The 14,410-nt window shown below is 40.2% G+C and overlaps 2 pseudogenes; both read right to left on the bottom strand.

Annotated features, from left to right (window-relative positions):
• Positions 1 to 2,905: 2,905 nt before the first annotated feature.
• On the bottom strand, positions 2,906 to 3,509 carry LOC142842534 (gamma-secretase subunit PEN-2-like; annotated as a pseudogene).
• A 1,364-nt stretch (positions 3,510 to 4,873) lies between these two features.
• Positions 4,874 to 14,410, bottom strand: part of LOC142831759 (40S small subunit processome assembly factor 1 pseudogene) — a 52,679-nt pseudogene continuing 43,142 nt past the window's right edge.

The following is a 14,410-nucleotide window of genomic DNA, read 5'->3' as shown; positions in this document are numbered from 1 at the left end:
AGATTAGTCACCGCATTTTGCAAGTTGTGAGAAACTGGAATTTTTTTTTCTCCCTCCAGTCTTTCGAAGGTGTAGAGTTATCTGTCTTCAGCATTCAGGGGAGTCAAAATGCATTCCTAAACCACCCCGGTGTTCAAATAAATAACCAATCTGCTACAGTTTCCCACTAGCATGACTTTGCTTTATTCTTTTAATGTATATTAATCAATCAAGTTAATTATTAATATTAGTAGACAAGTCGAAATACTTTACTTATCAACCAATAGCCGAGGACCCCAAAGACTAACTCCAGCTTCCTTTGCTGGAAAAACATCACTGAGGAAGAATGATATAAGGTGTCATTTTTGCCAAAAGTGAAATGTGTGGGTTTTTTTCTTTGAAAGAGCAGAAAAATTCTTGAATAAATTCAGATGACTGTTATTATTCACACTATAGATTTTATGGTTTCTACCCTCGCGTTGTTTACAAATTTCTTTATGTAAATGAATTTTGTGGTTGCCTGCACTTTTCTGTAATTGTAATAAAGTGTATTATTGTATGTTAATAAGTTTCCTCAAAATGATTCACTATATATACATACATATATAAAAGTAAGATTATTTACAGTACATACATATTTATTAATAGTCTCCCTACTGTGATGGGAAAGCAAAAATTATTTGATAAAGTTGACTTGCTTTGGAGTCCCATGAGGGATTTTAAAACAACTTACTTCTGTTCTAAATGATGTGGTACATCTGCTTCAGGGGCACTAAAAATTTCTCATGTTCGACAAATATACTGAGATTTAACATGCAAGGCAAATGAAAGAACTATTTGAGATGCATTCCAGTGCTAAAAGTTTTTAAGAATTAAGCAAGTCCCTGTTGTATTCCTTAACAATATAGGACTAATATACGCATACTTGCCATAAAGAAACGCTTGACGTCTATTCACTTATAAGCAAATACGTGTGCTTTCCAGACACGAGAAGCTGAGTCTCATAGGATTGGGTCAGTGCATTTCAATTTGGAGAAATAAATCTTTCTTGATGATAGGTTTATCTTATTTGAGAGAATTTATTAAATATCAGCTGATAACAGACACTGGCAGTCTCATGCTAAAGCTATTATTGTGAATTTGGAATTTTGAGACTTTAAATCACACAGGCAGTCATTAATGATCTGACTCCAGAGATCTCTGGTGCTGGCACCAGTGTGTGAATGAGGCAAGGATTTAAATCACTTGAGTGCTATCCATTAAGAAGGCCTGAGTTACTTTGCCTTTGCTTCTCTTGAAGTTGTTTTTATTTTGGAGGAAGGTTCGTTTTAGCACATGAACTTTCCACTTTTCACATCTGTAGTGAAGAATTATTTTCCTGGAGAAGTCTTTTCCTTCAACATACTCTAGAGGGAGTCAAATCTAAGAAAGTAATGTTTGAGGCATTTCGAGTACTGTTGGCTCTTTTCATAAATTCCTTTCCTAGATGACAATCTGCGTTGACTCTCTCAGTTAATAAAGACCGAAGCCAGGACTTGTGCAGGATCTGGATTTGATGAGGCCAAGGGAGAGGCAAATTTCTTTGTGAATCAATTACCATCTCACAGAGAATCTTTACTGCCACCCCCCGTCTCAGACTGCTGGGATCATCTTGTGGACCAGTATAGACTTTGGCCTGAATGGCCAAAGAGTGATGAGCAGGTGGCAGATGAAGCAAGCACTCACAAGAGAGGAACAACCTCAGTTCTCCTAAACTGGAATAATGAATTCAGAAAAACTCTTAACCTTGTTGAAATTCAAGTCTTCTCAGTTTTGATAAATGGAAATTTGAATTAGGTCTCTGGCCTAAATTTTATGACATAATTTCTAGAGAAGGTTTCAATATTTGTTCTTTTTATTGCATTATGAATTTCTCTTGGTATGCCATCATCAGCTTCTATGTACAGCTGTGGAAATCATGGGTAGCCCTCAAGGCTCAGCTCAGAGATGTTATTCCATGAGCATAAATCTTGTCCTTCCTCCATGCTCCAGAAATCATTTCTGCTTTCTTAAGTTTCACCTGAAGTTTGTTATGATTTTCCTCTTGTCATTACCACACCCTGCTTGGATCACAGCTGCTTTTGTAGATGTCTGACATTACAGCCAAATGTTCCAGCTCCATAAGGATAGGGCCAAAGTGATCTGAACTTTACACTGCTCATGCTATACAACATGAATTGGGCATAGAAGATTCTGAACAAAGGTTTATTGAGAAACAGAAAAGAAACTGCTTCCAACATAACCCTGATTTTTCAAAATGTATTTAATTATGAATGAAGTTTTTTTTAGTGAGTTCACAGACTGCAGTTCCTAAGCTTTAGGGAATCTTATCATCTTAATATCCTTTGTAGTACACATGGATACATGTGATTTCACCAGCGGGTGAATAGGTAAGGCATCCTAGTTAGGGTTTCTGTTGATGTGATAAAGAACATGATCAAAAGCAACCAGGGGAGTAAAAGATTTATTCCTGTTTTACAAATCTTAGTTCATACTCCATCACAGAGGGAAGTTAGGACAGAAACTCACGACAGGATCCTGGAGACAGGAACTGAAGTAGAGGGCACTGAGAAATGATGCTTCTGACCTGCTCCTCCTAGCTTGTTAAGTTTCCTTTCTTATACACTCTGGACCCACTTGCCCAGGGATGGTACCCTCAGAGCTGGTTAGGCTCTTACCATCCATTAGAAAAAAATCCTTGCAGGCTTTTATACTGAATAATCGTATAGGGGATTCTTTCTTAATTGAAATCCCTTCTTCCTAGATATGCCTAGATTTGTGTTAAGTTGACAACAACCAACACAAAGAAGTTCTCCTTCCAGTTTCCATTTTTTTTAAAGTTAGGGTCATTTGTTGGGGCAGATGGGAAATGGGGGACAGACAGTCTTCAGGGTTTGAGAAAAAGCTTAGAGCAGAGAAGCCCATCCTGGGAGAAAGAACAGATCGCCAGGTTGCCAGCTTGTGAGGTTGTCAGTGGATGCCCAGGGGAATGGTGAATGAAAGGTAGTACCCAAGAGCACACCAGCGGGGCTGGTAGATCTGGAAGATGGTGATCCAGGTGGTGAGAATAATTACCCAGAAGAGAAAGCCCACAGCTGAGCGCCAAACATCTATAATGAAGAACAAGGGTAGGAAGAGTTGGCCTCCCCCAGGCCCGCCTTTTTATCTTCTGCCAGAGATCTCCCAGAGGTCTGGAGCCTCTATCATCCTTCCAACCACCCACTACCCTGTTTGTTTTGTTTGTATTTTGCTGGTGCCCTAGAACTCACAGCCTTTGATTTGGCTCTGCTCTGCTCTTCTCTGCTGGGGCGAGGAAGGCCTCTCCGAAGAACTAGAAAATGTTGACCAACCAAAGAAAAGGCAGGAATGCAAAACCACCAAGATAGTACTTCCGGCACAGATTCAACTTCTCCTCATTGGACACCCGCTCCAAGTTCATAGCTGTGCTGGAGGCTGGTGGTCCTAATGGTCTGCAGACCAAGACCCAAACGACAGGCACGAGATCATGAACTACCACGCCCCTATTACGACAAATTAGATAAAGGGGGGGTTGCTACCAGGAGGGTACCTCTGTGCCCTCGAACAGGCTGGTGGGGAGAAGTTCTTTATCTAGTTAGGGTGCGCGAGACAACGCCCAGATCACCAGTGGAGTTTATCCCCAGTTTCCATTCTTTATTGCCTTTGGAGACAGTCTTGTAATGTCCTATCTAACATAACCCTAGTCGTGTGTTTAAATTGCTTATCCTCTGATTCTCTTAAACGACATAATCACTCGTGGAAGAAGACTTTTTTTCCATCTAAATATGTATCTGGAAATGTAGAGTTGTCAATCAGAGAGTGTGAAGTATCAAAAATATTGATTTAATATTAAAGGACCGGTAGAAATATGGGATAGAAAGGGATAGAGGTCACTTGCTCAGAGGAGCTTAGTTGGGAGACTGGATTGTCATCCTTGTCCATCCCTTGGACACACGAAGTTACATTCAAGGCTACCTTTATCTCCCTTCACCACCTCTCTTGGTCACTCAGTCTCTTCCTCTCTGGCATTCTGTTGAACTGAGTAATGTACAGTAACAGCATCTCCCAGAGGTTTTGTGGGGATTAGAAGCCCCTATTAATTTTTCAGTCTTTGCTGTAGAATGAAGAGGCTTTAACACAGAATCAAATTATTGATGTCACAGAAAACAGAACATATTTTGCATGTTACATTATGTAGTTACTATGGAAAAAGGTGATGTGTGGGTAGAGGCCACTTGTTCATTCCCGACTGCTCAGAGCACAAAACAAAGAGAAACTATTTTATTTAAATCACTGCTTGGTCCATCCCTTAAGCATATTACTAGATAGCTCTTATATCTTTGGTTAACCCATTTATATTATTTTATATTTTACCATGAGGCTCGTAGCCTACTGGCAAGGTTCTGGCTGGCAGCTTGTATCTTTCTCCTCTGGTGGCTCCACAGCTTCTCCCTGATTCTGTGTTCTTTCTCCCAGCATTCAGTTGAGTTTCCCCCACATAGCTCTATTCTGCCTTGTGCAGGCTCAAAGCAGCTTCTTTATTAACCAAGATAATAAAACATATTAACAGCATACAGAGGGGAATTCCACATCACCTCCCCTTTTCTGTATAAATAAAAAGGAAGGTTTTGACTTCAACATAGTAAAATTACATAAAACAAAACAGTTATCAAGCAAGAATTATGGTTACAATACTTATATCTAATTTACCTTTTATCAAAACTAAGGAAACTATAATTATGACTACTCTTCAACTCCATCAAATATTATATATATATACATATATGTATATATATATATATATATCTCTCCAATACTGTGACCCATTTAGAGGTCTTTTTTTTTGAAAATTCTTACAAAATGGATTTTACACAAAGTAGGTTGACAATAGAACTGCTTTTCCAGAAAACCGAAAGATGACAAAAGTTCTTAGTTCTTTCATGACATAGTAACACTGTCATCAGAAGTCCAAAAGGCACTGTAACGGCAATCACAAACACTCAGGAGACAGTAAAACTTGAAAAGGAGGACTGGAACCAAGTGTGCTGACACTAGCAACCAGAAACCCGAGTGGAGCCTGGGCCTGGCCGGCACTCAGCAGGTCACCACCCAGTTTATCCTTCTTGCTCCTCAGGAAGAGACCCCGAGGGACATGAAGTGCGGTCTGCAGTTCAGTGGTCCTGTGTCCGCGCTGTCATGGTTCCTACTCCTCTCTGGAGCTGACAAAGTTCATCATTTTGCTACTCTGGAAGAATTTATTTTCCTGATATCAGCGTGGCTTAGAATCAATGTCCCATTTCTGAATTTTCCAACTCGTCCAACTTTTCCATTTGACAAAATGCTGGGAGCCGACTTCTTGAATCTCCTGTCCTCCTGTACTTTCCTCTTCTTTTTCTTGAAAATGTTTGTGTCCCGGGCCAATCTCTCTTCTTCTTCCTGAGCTCTCATTTTCTCTTGGATTTGTTACTGTAAAACCTTGTAATTCACGTAACTTCTTTTGGGAGCCTTAGTCCCCAGCACGATAGCTCGCTCCCGTTCCAGGACTCTCTCTTTTCCTTTGCCATAGCCCGTGATCCCAATGTGGTGTACTTCCAAACGAGCCTTTTCTAGGTTAAATTCTTGAATAGCCACATCTTTTTCAAGGGTCCTTGTTTTATCCTTTGCACGCTCTTCTTGACCCTGTTTTTTTTTTTTTTTTTTTTTTTTTTACTTTTGCTTTGAAACTCCACCACTTCCACGAACCTGCTGTTGTTCTCTGGGGCAGAGAGCAACACTGCATTAGTAGCAGGGACTTCTGCTCCTGAAGGGGGTGCTGAGGGGGCAGCGGAAGCAGAGTGTAGCTCTTCTCTGAGTTCCTTGAAAAAGCTGGAAGCACTCTTCCTCTGGCCCTTTACGAGAGATCCGGGCAGGGGGAGTGGTGCTGCTGTAACCTCTGCTGTGGTCTCCACATCTCTCTTCTTCTTGATCCTTTTAGGCTCTGTTTCACCTTCAGTCTCTTTCAGGTCGTAGAGGGTCCGCAGCACCTCATCCAGGAGTGTCTCAGTGCCAGGAGGCTCTGCGGAGTCCGATTCTCATTCCTCCGCCGCCGGCATGGGCATCTGCAAGGATCTTCAAATCCAGCCCACCTAGAGGTCTTTTTTTTTTTATCTGAATCTGTCTTTATTGCATATCTGTAATCCTTTTCTGACTGGGACTGGGACAGCTTCTTAAAATGCAAAGCAACATGGCTAGGACTAAGGCTGCTTTGCCTTTCGGCTCTGGATAATCTGACATGGTGGAGATCTGTTCACTGCGTCTGAGACTGCCAGGTAGGAGCTACAATCATCACTTCAACTCTGGCAACCAATTAGCCCATGCTGCTACCAAGTAACTTGCAGCACAAGTTATCAGGCAAGTGGTGAGCTTTGGCTCTACAACTGTCCGTTCCCCTCATCATACGTATCACTTTATGCTTCAGATGCCTTGCCAAGAAGTTAGGTTTTACTGTACTGGATGAGAGGAGAATTGCAACAGCTTCTAAATTGGGTTGAAGTTAACTAAATGTCTCTTAGTCCTTTCTTTGCAGTGAATCTGCATTTGGATGAATACTGAACACTGAGCATGAAATCTTTTGCAGTGTCTTTTTAGAGGAGATTATTGATTTAACTTTGCCTGAGGAGACCCGGGCAAGCATCTTATTGTTTTCCCTAGGTAGGAAGCCATCGACATACTGTATTAGTCAGTTTTCTGCTGGTTTTACAAAACAGCCATGGACAAAAGCAGCTCATAGCAGAGGTTCATTTGGGCTCATATTTCTAGAGAGATAACAGTCCATCATGGCAGAGAAGTATGGCAGTAAGTAGTGGGCATGGTGGTTGGAGCAGGAAGCCAAGAGCACACATTTCAGAGGAAAGCATGGAGGAGAAAGAGAAGAGGGAGGGAGGAAGGGAGGGATGATGTAGAAGGGTCTTTATATATCTGTTGTTTCATTGGTTGATTAATAAAGAAAACTTCTTGACCTGATATGTCAGAACATAGGTGGGTGGAGTAGACAGAACAGAATGCTGGGAATAAGGGAAGTGGGTCAGACGCGACAGAGCCAGCCTCCAGGTCAGACATGCTGAATCTTTCCCAGTAAGCCACCACTTCATGGTGCTACACAGATTATTAGAAATGGGTTAAGCAAGATGTGAGAATTAGCCAAGAAGAGGCTAGAGCTAATGGGCCAGGCAGTGTTTAAAAGAATACAATTTGTGTGTTGTTATTTCTGGGGCTAAGCTAGCCTTGTGGGAGCCAGGTGGGACGAAAAGCAGGTCTGCTTGCCTCATCACTACAGGAGGGAGGGAGAGAGAAAGAGAGAGACCACAATTGGAAGCAGTGGCATGAGGTAGTGAACTCCCAAAGCCTATTTCCAGTTGTTGTAGTTGGAGCGGCGGGGCTGCGTCCCCAGCACCCCAGCCGCCTGGCTAGCTTATGCCCCAAAATAACAACACACAAATTGTATTCATTTAAACACTGCTTGGCCCTTTAGCTCTAGCCCTTACTGGCTAATTCTGATATCCAGATCAACCCATCTCTAACAATCTGTGAGCACCGGTCTTACCGGGAAAGATTCAGCAAGTCTAAACTGGCGGCTTGCTTCATCGCGGGTGTCTGCCCGGGAGAGCAGAGTATGGCCTCTCTGCTCCAGAGATCAGAGCTGTCGAGTCTCTGAGCTCACTTCCACTTCCTCCCAGCATTCTGTTCTGTTTACTCCTCCCACCTATGTTTTAACCTATGAGGGCCAAGCAGTTTCTTTATTGCTTAACCAATGAAATCAACAGATTGATATATGACACTCCCACATCATCCAGTGATATGCTTCCTCCAGCAAGGTCACACCTCCTCAGCTCCCCCAAATTGTGCCACCAAATGTTTAAATTTCAGAGCCTATGTGCCTGAAATTCTCATTCACGTCACTGCCTAGGCCAGTATAAGAATTCCGCCAAAGCCCAACTTGGTCAATGAAGGTGTTTATTGTATTTCCAGAAGCATGGGAGAATGGATACTTGAAGGAACACGAGTGACCCTAAAACAACTGCATTGACACAAATTCCCACGTCTTCATGAATGAGAACTATGTGGATGCTGAAATCATGGAGTTTCATAGTTAAAAGTCTACTTCCTGTGTTCACAGTATGTCCTGAGATTATTGTGACTGGTAGAGAGAGGATACAGTATGGTTGGAATCCCTGGCAGGGGTCTGGTGAACCTGGTCATGGGCCCCTTCTACCAGGAATTGTCAATAGCTTATTATTATTAGCACAGACCACAGCTTATTTGTTGCCATGAGTGTGAGACCCAGGCCATCTCCACACTAAGATGGTTGATTGGGTGATCATATTATCCACATACTACAACAAAATGATTAACATAACCCAGAAGGAAGAAGAGATGAGGGTTAGGTCTTTAGTTTGTTTCTTACCCCACTTCCATCTACTCCAAGATGTGCTCAGTTGTTGTCATGTGAAGCTATGCCAGTTCTCTTTGATGCGTGTTGTTTTTGCTGTTCTTGGTGGTTTCCTGTTTTCTTACTCTTGCAGCACTGGGCATCTTCATTTTCTTTTTAACCTGCCTCTTCCCACTCAAACAAAGCATTAGGTTTCAAGCATTGGTTTTTTTTAACTCCTGTTATCTACCAGACTTTGGTTTGGACCAGCAATGATTTATTATTTTGAAATCATTATCATGGATAATTTTTTTAAGTGTAGAATTTAACAAAAATTTCTTCTCTGTCCATTTCCCCCCTAGATTTCTAATATAGTAACTTTTTATATTTAGGATGAACCAGTAATAATCTATGATTTTATGTAAAGTTTTACTACTTAGAATTATTTGGTGTGGATTTCCCTAAATTCAATATATTCATAAAACTGTAGATTGGACAGTGCTCAATGATGCTAGCCGTATTCTCAGTCTTAAAGACATTGTGTTCCACACTGAAGGATCCCAAGATGAATTTTTAAGTATGTTCTAGCACGTTGATTTAATCCATTCCTTTCTTAAGTGACACATACATATTTCTAATTTTTGCCCTTATGAGCAATACTACAAAAAAACTTTTTATAAATGGTGCTCTGTGCCCCTGTTTCAATGTTGGTCTGGGACCAATAAAATATTGTTATGAGACCGAGAGAAATCACAAGGTAGATCACTGGAGATGAATAATATGTATGTCTGTTTCACATTTTTCATCATCTCTACAAAGTTTTATTATCATCACTTCACTTATACTCACAGGGGTCACCTAAAACCACAGAAAAAACAGATATTTACATTACTATTCATAACAGTAGCATTAGTGCAGTCTTGAAGCAGCAATGAAAATAAACTTATGGTTGGGGGTCATCACAACATTAGGAACTGTGTTAAAGAGTTGCAACATTAGGAGGATTGAGAATTATTGTTATAGATTATGTAGAGTGAGAAGACTTATCTGAAACTTTCATTCTTATATGCATGTGTTATAAACGGTTCTCTAGCATTTCTAGGGTACATAGTGAAATTGAGGGGAAATCCTAATAGCTCATGTTAAAGATCTTAACCAAAAATAGAGGAACCTTAAACATTGATTAGAGGGTGAAGAAAACAAGGTAATCAAAAGATATTTTGTTTGTAGGTATGATAACAATAACTATAAATTATGTGATACCAGTGTAAGAGTGAATGACAGAAGATGCCTACAATGACTGATAGAGTCTAGCTTGAACTACTGATTCAATAACAGTGAAAGAGAGGAGTGCTTACCCAGCAGGGAATGAAATTTCCAGTTTTCCATTTTTGACAAATTAGACATGGAGTCTGGAGGATGTATATTTGGAAATATTCAGGAGGTAGTATAACTATCATCCTAAGTTTAGAACAAGAGATGTAGACTTGAGAGTTATAGAAGTACGGGCCAGCACCAGTGAGAATAGTCATGCTGCACATGAAGGAATCATTGTCAATGAAAAGGTGAGACTATAGGTAGAAACAGAAATGAGAAAACAGCAATGAATCAGTGAAGAAGTGTTTGCCGACTTTCCTAGAATGTAACGCAGCAAGTAGAGGAAATAGCACGTTCAAGGAAGATTGCTGCTAATGCAATTCAAGATCATTGCTGTGAAGTAGTTAACAAGAAGGCCACTGCTGTGCCGGCGACAGGACAGAACACTTGCCTGTCGTAGGAGCTGCGGGCTGCGTTCCTGCCACCCGGCTCCAGGCCGCCTGGCTAGCTTATGCCCTGAAATAATTACACAGAAACTGTATTCTTTTAAACACTGCTTGACCCATTAGTTGTAGCCTCTTATTGGCTAATTCTCACATCATGCCTAACCCATATTTAGTAATCTGTGTAGCACCAGTCTTACTGGGAAAGATTCAGCATGTCTGACCTGGCGGCTTGCTACATTGCGTGTGCCCTGGAGAGAAGAGGCATGGCGTCTGGCTCACTTCCTCTTCCTCCCAGCATTCTGTTCTGTTTACTCCACCCACCTATGTTCTAACCTATCATGCCAAGCAGTTTCTTTATTAATTAACCAATGAAAGCAACCGAATGATAAGACACTCCCACATCACTTGCCCATGTCAAGTTGTGAGGATCCAGAATGGTTACAGAGGGACAGTGACAGGAAACACACGGGCTCTCTGAGAGGAGAAGCCATGGCCTTGTTTGACAGCAATGATAAAGGATTTCCTCCTTTTTCCTCAGGCTAAAATGTAAAAGATATATATTTTCTTGTTTTTGTTGAAACAAGTTTGAAATTTCTGTCAGGAGGTACTGCAAAGGCCAAGACCTAAGAGCTGTTGTCACCATGATTAAAATGCTGGACTGCTGAAATCGAGGCTGTGTAACATGTGAATTCTCAGGTCTTACAGCAACACGTGTGAGGTAATTAACATTCGAATAGCAAGTTTCAGTAAAGGAAGCGGAGGCATTAATTTGACTGAAAACTTGTGACTGAATGTAAAATAAGTTCAGAGAAGGTGAGAGTGGCAACATGTGATGGAAATTAGAGGCTTCTATTTATTTTTCAATTTCTCATTTGCCTCCCACCTTGAAGTGTTCAATATACTGAATGTAAGTCAGATATAACTAAGAACAATGTGACTTTCTTGTCTGAAATAAAGAATACTGTAATTTAGAGTTTGGTGTTCTACTTTTCCTATATGACTGCCTACATAATCAGCTTATCTATATAGTTTCTATGGCTCGGTTTCTCCATGTGATAATTATCCCACGTGCAACAAAGATAACGTGAGTATGAACCCCAGAAGAAATAAATCAGAGGCAGGACATTGCTTCATCACCTGTGTTAGCATTCTGTTTGGGTCATGACCTTGAAACTTTTTTTAATCCACTTTAATGAAAATGCCTTTATGAGTTTACAGTGAAATTGGCTTAGCAACAACCCCACGCAGGCAGAAATGAGTGATCAGGTCACAGAAGTGGGGTTGATAAGACTGGTCACTGTGTGGTTATAGGAAAACACAGTTGTCATCATTAATTTGCTTGTTTCCTTTAATTTGAGTAAGGGTCTTACTATGTTGCTATGAATGGTCCAGAACTCACTATGTAGACCAGACTGCCCTTGAACTCACAGAGATCCTCCTGCCTCTGCTTCCTGAGTATAGGATTAAGGGATTATGTCACCATGCCTGACTATTATTAATTTTTTTAGATTAGCTTTTATATTTCTGATAGCTTATACTTTCATCAAATTCCATGAAATAAACAATCTTAGTCATTTGCAATCTTGCTTCACGTCCAACTGTGAAAAACCATAACAATCATTTAAACCCTACACCTATATACATGTAATACTTAGAAAATATCTTTCATCCTGATAGGTCAAATCACTAATAAATATGGTATGTTAAACCAACTACTAACATAAACACTTTTGGTAGAGAGACAGTTTGTGTTTGCAGCTGTGATGGTCTGTTTCCAGAGATGACTACCCACATTAAATTCCCTTAGGGCAGAGATCTTGCACTCTTTCTGTCTCTGAAGTCAGTACTTAACTTACTGCTCTAAATATAGATGATGATCAATGGTATTTCTGAAATATTCAGCAGAATAGAAAAAGCATGCTCTAAAAGAGAAATTACAATTTGAAATGTTATTAACTATAGGACAAAAATTCCATTGATAGAAATAAGATCCTTGCTGACCCAGGATCCTATTTTGAAAGTGTGACACAAACCTTAATTAATCATGAGTTCCACTGTGTGGCCATTGACATAAATGTCTTTCTTTTCTTTCCTTTCTCCCCCCCCTTTTTTTTGCAGCATTGAATCAAGTAAGCACATGCGGCTTTGTGGGGCTGGTTTGGAGTGGCCAGAATGATGACCGGTAGCATTGATTGATTGTCTTGGGTGAGAATGCCATCTCCCTTCATCCCTGAAACGTAGCCTTCATAGTGTTTCCTTGACCAGTGTTTTCTCAGCAATTCCTATGCTTTTGAGTAGGAAGGCTTGCTAGACCACAAACTTCCAAACTCAATTTTTGTGTATCCTGATGATAATTCTCAAATTTCTGGACTGAATGTAAACATCTGTGTGCTCTGTTTAAACTGAAGTTTACTAAATGTTGGCAAAGATTTGATGAGAAAAATAAGATGGTTTATTTGTATCCATAGAGCTGCTTAGAAGATTTAAGAGCTCTAGCAGAGTAATCCATACTTGATATATATTAGCATGTCTGTCTTGGTCATCACCCATCACCTGTATTGTCACTTCTGGCCCTGTTACTTCTACCTCTTCCGTCAAAGTCTTCTCTGGAATGTATTAACTTCTTTTTTTTTTCTGTCTGATATTTGCCTTGTCTCTACGGTTGCATAGTTTGATTCCTCATCATCTCCATCTGTGTCTACCTTGATTCTATATTCTGGTAATCATTGCGCATGGCTACTACAATGCTGGCAGCATTTTAACAAGACCCTAAGCAATCCCTACAAGAAGTAATATATAGACATGGTTCACATTTCCCTTTACTTATTAATAATAAGTTTGTAGTGCTTACTCTGGCAAATGTAGTAAGTGCTATCAGAGCGATGACAATATAATTCAATTCTAGATGATTGCCATTGTAACCTGCAGTTGAACTATGTATCTGAGTATGTTAATAAAACCACGAATATGAGCCGGAATCAAAGGGACGATTCATAAGGTTTCTAAAGCCAAGTTCTACTACTTAAGGAAATCTGACTTAGGATAGAGATAATGCCCTCAGTGTGTCTGTAGGTAAGGATGGGTTTATTTTTAGTATGTCATGCATCAACTTTTGAAAGCAAAATTTTAGAAAGCCAAAATTATATTGTCTAAATTATAGTTGGCAAGCATCTCATGAAGAGCATACCCACAGCATAGACTTGGAAGAACATAAAACAATGAACTACTAAAAAAGTGTGTGTGTGTGTGTGCACCTGACCACATATTTTGTATTGTCCATTTAGGTTCTCGCAAGTCTATGATAAATCCCTTATATTCAAGGCAATAAAGAGAAAGGAATTTGTTAGGATTGCTCTTTCACAAACTATTTTTAGCTTTTCAAAAGTCTCAGCTGAGATTTTGCTCTACCTGGAAGCTAACAGGTTAGCTTGCCAGTTTCATGCTGTTGGCAGAAGACATAAGGCTCCTTATGCAGACACAAAGGAACTTATCATTAGCAGCTGTACTTTTCCATGTGGACTTTCCATGACTCAGTTCTCCAAAGGCAGTGTGAATAAGATTAGGTGACACGTTAAAAGCTTGGGTTCTGGGGCTTGGGAGCTTGAGTCTTTTATCATGGCAGTAACACGTTTTGCTTTGTCCTCTGAAGATAGCCATTATTGTCACTAAATTGATCAGTGATCAGTGTACAGACTGCCTCTGCTTTCTACTTTTCTTTGCTGTGAAAATATCTGTAAGGCATATACTGACTGCTGGTTATGGTGGTATAAATACCATATCATACCATATAATCCAAACACTTTGGAGGTTAAAACATAAGGATCATAAGTCTGAGGCTAGCCTGGACTACACAGTAAGTTCAAGGCCAGAACAGGGTACACGGTAAGACCCACTCTCAAAAATAAATAAACAAACAAACAAATAAATAAATAAATCTTATCAAATCAAAAGCAAAGCAAAACAATCCCTCTAAACCCACCAACACCGAAGACCACAAAGTCTGGGAAGATTTCAGACAGCGTCTCTACCAACATGTGAGGGGATAAAGCAATGAAAAGTTATCTTCCACTGCTATTGCTCTCTTCTGCATCACTTGGCTTCTGCTGAACTTTCTTATGAGGTGGCAACTTGCTTGGGCACTCTGGCTAATGTGACTCTAAAAGCTAAGACCAAATCTGCTCACTGAGGCCAATAAAACATTCAG

Source organism: Microtus pennsylvanicus, chromosome 1 (genome assembly GCF_037038515.1).
Source record: "Microtus pennsylvanicus isolate mMicPen1 chromosome 1, mMicPen1.hap1, whole genome shotgun sequence".
Lineage (NCBI taxonomy): Eukaryota > Metazoa > Chordata > Mammalia > Rodentia > Cricetidae > Microtus > Microtus pennsylvanicus.
Note: the sequence above shows the minus strand (reverse complement) of the source record. Positions and strands in the feature narration are given on the sequence as shown.